This window comes from Halyomorpha halys, unplaced genomic scaffold (genome assembly GCF_000696795.3).
Source record: "Halyomorpha halys isolate HHAL.00 unplaced genomic scaffold, Hhal_1.1 Scaffold742.1, whole genome shotgun sequence".
In the NCBI taxonomy this organism is placed as follows: Eukaryota; Metazoa; Arthropoda; class Insecta; order Hemiptera; family Pentatomidae; genus Halyomorpha; species Halyomorpha halys.
Window position 1 is genome coordinate 7,953 of NW_027115923.1, and position 5,174 is coordinate 13,126.

Here is a 5,174-nt window from a genome sequence, read left to right on the forward strand (position 1 = left end):
GAGAATAGATTAGCAATGAACTTCTCTATCTCAAGTAGAGTGTAAGCCACCAGTGCTATGACTAGACCCGGAGAAGGCTTGATCTGATGAATCAATCCCGGTGGCAATTGAAGGCCTCATGTGATCGGTTATGACTGAAGATTCACTCTTTTAACTCTACTTGAGATAGTTCCGTAGAATCTTTTTGCTCAATCTCTTTTTATTTTATAATTAACATTCTTACACATTACATATTAACATATATACATTTATACAACAGATCATATTTTTACAATTATAAACTTATATATAATTATACAGCTTCTTAGACGCTTATAGTGCTGGCCCCTGGCGGGTTATAGCGGCACTTCGTGCTCGCTGACTGCTACATACCAACTCAATATTTATGTTTTGGCACATTTGGGATAAATTTAAACCTATTTCAATTTACATATTTCACAAATTATTACATAATTTACTCCATATTTGTAATTTTTATTTATATCAGAACTCGATTAAGGATGGGTATGCCAAAAACATATTCTTCACAATATCAGTTGACGTTCCCGTGTTCAACTTGCTGTTCGATCCTTAAAATTGGTTAGAGGTATTTTTCTTTTTATTATTATTACTTGCAAGGACCCAAAGTTAACTAGATAACACCTTTAATTTTGTTATTCTTTGAATTAAAACACATTATTCAGTTCCAAGTTTCATCCCTTTTTCATTTCACTGAGAGCAAGACTAATATAGAGTCAATCCCTGTGTCATAAAGTATTTATGCCACCATTTATAGCCTATTCATCATCTAAACTTATTCTAAATGGTTAAAGACGGAATTACACATGGGTTGCTGAGTGGACGAAACAACTGCAATTTCAATGCCGTAATTGACGATATATTGCTACATTGTCGCCAGATCCTCTGCAAAGCCATTTCTTATAAAGTTCCAAGTGTTGGAAAAATCTTATCATGCAACCATGGCATGATTTTTAACGACTCCATGATTCTTCTTTAACCAAATAGTGTGCTCCATAAAAACAATATCCAGATGGTACTGCAAGATGTGTTAAAAACTAATTTTTTTATTATTTATTTATTCAATGTAATTTCCATCTGTACAAGATAATAAATACAATAAGTAAATATGTTGTATGTTACATTTACACTTGAAAATCTTGGGGAGGTACCACAGTAGTGAGAATAAGAGCTGGGACACTTCTGTGGGCAGCCAATCAGAAGCCAGCATTTTGGTCACGTGACATATGGCGGGAGATTTGAATTCAAATATTCAGCTCGACCCATCCTTAACCACTCCCGTGGTACGTCACGTGATCATTAGCCAGCCAATCGAAGGCTACTGTTTGGTCACGTGACCCCCTTTAAATTCAAATTTAGTTCGACATAACCTTAACCACTCACGTGATTAGGCCACGCCCTCGTTTAAGTCACGTGACTGCCACCAGGGGCTGACTGTACCCCAGCGGTCATTTCGTTTTTTATGCCGTTTGAGAGGCTTACGGGTTTAGCAGAGGCTGAGTGTACCCAGCCGCCATTTTCTTATTTGATCACCATCACTTTATTATGAGGGTCTCGCGAACTTTTTCTTTTCGTTCAGCGCCACATTGTGAGGCTGAGTGTACGCGGCCGGGATTTTGTTTTTTATCGCCGCCATTGCGTTAAGAGGGGCCACGTTACCCCCACCACCCATTGATGGATCAGGTACCCACTTTTATACTACAACCAGTGGGTGAGTGTACCCTGCCGCCATTTTATTTTTTTAATCGCCACCATTGCATTGTGAAGATCTCGCGTTACCCCTACCACCCATTGAGGGATCAGGTACCCACTTTTATACTACAACCAGTGGCTGAGTGTGCCCGACCACCATTTTGCTTTTTTCTTTTCGATCACCGCCATATTGATTACGTGACGTACGGGTTTGGTAGTGGCTGAGTGTACCCGGGCATCATTTTATTTATGAGGGTCTCGCGATCCTCTTCTTTTAGTTCGCTGTCATTTTATTTACGATGGTCTCGCGATCCTCTTCTTTTCCTTCACCGCCATATTGGTCACGTGACGTACAGGTTTTGGAAGAGGATGAGAGTACCGGGCGCCATTTTGCATTTAATCGCTACAATTTTATGTGAGGGTCTCGCGACCTTTTTATTTTTGTTCAGCGCCATATTGTGAGTCTGAGTGTACCCGGCCGCCATTTTGTTTTTATGCTACTATTTTATTTATGGCGTTTCCGCGATCCTCTTTTCCTTCACCACTATATCGGTCATATTATACTACAACCAGGGGCTGAGTGTGCCCAACCGCCATTCTCTTTTTGATCGAGGCCGCCAATCGGAGGCTAGTATTTGGTCACGTGACCCCTTATTTTTCGGGGATTTACATTGAAGTTTAGTTCCACATAACTTTAACCACTCACGTGATTAGTAGGCTACGCCCTCTTTAATGTCATGTGACGGCCACCAGGGACTGAGTGTGCTCCGGCCGCCATTTTGTTTTTATGCTGTTTGAAAGGTTTGAGGGGTATGGCAGGTACTTAGTGTATCCGGCCGCCATTTATTTTTGATCGAGTCAGCCACCCGGAGGCTAGTATTTGGTCACATGACCCCTGGCGGGGGATTTAAATTCAAATTTAGTTCGACATAACATTAACCACTCACGTGGTCAGTCACGTGATCATTAGGCCACGCCCTCCTTTAAGTCACGTGGAGTTCCCGACCGCCATTTTGTTTTTCCGCTGATGTTTGAGAGATTTAAGGGTTCAGCTGAGGCTGAGTGTACATGGCCGCCATTTTGTTTTCTTGATCGCAGCCATTTTATTATGAGGGTCTCGCGATCCTCTTCTTTTCGTTCACCGCAATATTGGTCACGTGACTTACGGGTTTCGCAGAGACTGAATGTACCAGGCCGCCATTTATTTTCCCTGCGACTTAAGATACTTATGATTATCTCTCTAGGAAGTCTGGTGAGTCAATTCTTTTAAAAAAATTTTTTTTTGTTTTGAGGTTTATCACTTCCATCATTTGAAATAAATTATTATTTATTTATTCATGAAAATTGTACAACGTTTCGGGACCACTATCCCATATTCATGCACTATAAAAACCTCATGATTTCATATGGGAAATCATGTCCACCATTTGTGCATCTTCACTTCTCTCTGGCACAGCCATTATTCTACATTTCTTACTATCTCTTTTGTTATATTTGTTACATTCCTTATCTCATGTCCAGTGTGCTGTTTGGTTACCTCCCTGTTTTGTATTTATTATAAACTTAGTGATTTTTTATTTTTCACATAAACCTGTTTATTTTATCTGATTTTTATGTTTTTATTTTAAGTATATTTATAATAGCTGCGTAATGTGTGTTTAAGTGTTTAGTGTCAGTTTTATAGTTTACTGTGTTTTGTATGTTTTTTGTTATGTACATAGCTTCTAGATATCTTCTGTTTTTTGTATTTTGTGCTGTATCTATTATTTTTGGGTTTTCAAAGTTGAATTCGTGGTTCAGTTTTATGCTGTGATAGGCCAGTGCTGTGCAATTTATATTTTTAGTGTTTTTACAATTGGTGATGTGTTGCTTAATCCTAGTTTCTAGTTTTTTGGATGTTTCACCAATATATACTTTTTCACAATTTTTACAATCTATCTTATAAATTGCGTTTAATTTTTCCATCTTATCAACTTTGTCTTTCATGTTTGACAACTTATCCAAAAAACTAGAAACTAGGATTAAGCAACACATCACCAATTGTAAAAACACTAAAAATATAAATTGCACAACACTGTATAAATTGCACTAAGAATCACGTACAGCGGAACAATTAAAACGCGAACTCATGCACACCTTTCCTTACAGAAGAGAACATCGAGTTGATTTTATAAATAGAATCGCAAAAATAAGATCATTAATATTTTATCGCATACAATTTGATGACGAGATAGAAAATAAACAAGCTATGATGAATTGTCAAGATCGAGAAATAAACAGTCATATCTTACATAATTTACACCCTGACTTATCTGATTGAACGCTATACTTAACCGCTGTTCAGACATTATGGAAAGACTATACGGACGCGACCAAACTTTATATACGTCCAAAAGAGAATATATCTATTATAATAAATCACACAAAGACTTTAAAAAAGCTAACAATTACGAAACAAAAAAATATGAACATTACAGAAACCGCGAAAGACCTCACTATCAAAATAACAGATAACCAAACTATCAGCAGCCTCCTTATTATCAAGAAAATCAAGACTATAGGCATCCATCCGTATCAATATGAGAACCAGCACTATCGACAGCCCCAATATCAATATGACAATCAAGATTTCCATCAGTCTCAAAATCAATATGAAAATCGGGATTTTCGTCAGCCCCAAAATCAGTACGAAAATAGAAACAATCGTTATCCCCGAAACCAGTACCAAACTGAAAATCGGCAACCACAAAATTCTCATAGAAATGAAGAAAAAACATCACGACAACAGCATCGGCCGCAAGCGTAGCATGAAAAAAATAACTGGCGGGAAAATGATAAATCTCGGGAACTTTTCCCATCAAAACCTTTTTACCCGAATTCTCAAAACACGGTGTCAATGCGAACCGTTCGCAGTAACGAGGTACACGACTTAGAAGTGGAAAATCATGAATTAAGAGAAAGACTCACAAATCTAGAGGGAAAATTCGAACATTTTTTAGGATTAAGAGAGCCGGAACCGGATCCCCCCAACAGTACGATCTAAATATTTCGGAAGAATTATTATAATTTTCTGACTTATTGGGACAACAATGGCTCGTGGACACGGCTTCTCAGGTTAGCTACATAAACCCAAGTTCTATGCCCGACGGAACTAAAATATTTCCGGACGAATTCTCAAAACACCTACTGGTAGAAAACCGGGACACAGAGCGATCTTCGTAGATCTCGCGCCCAGACTAGGGTTAGACAGTGAATTATTGATTAAGTGTACAATTTTTGATATTAATGATAAATTTGATATATTGCTCGGTATAGGAACCATACGAGCTATAGGTATAAAAATGAATCTTGAGGAAAACGATGACCTAATTATAAAAAATGTATGCATTCGCAATGGAAAAATAATAAAATTAGATAAACCAACGGATAATAATGAAAATATAATAAGCAATGGCAAAAAAGAT

At 37.7% G+C, this 5,174-nt stretch overlaps 1 protein-coding gene across 1 annotated transcript in view; it reads left to right on the forward strand.

Annotated features, from left to right (window-relative positions):
- The window catches only part of LOC106685785 (probable cytochrome P450 301a1, mitochondrial), a gene marked incomplete at its 5' end in the record, with an annotated part of 81,241 nt that overhangs the window by 1,056 nt on the left and 75,011 nt on the right, over positions 1–5,174 (forward strand).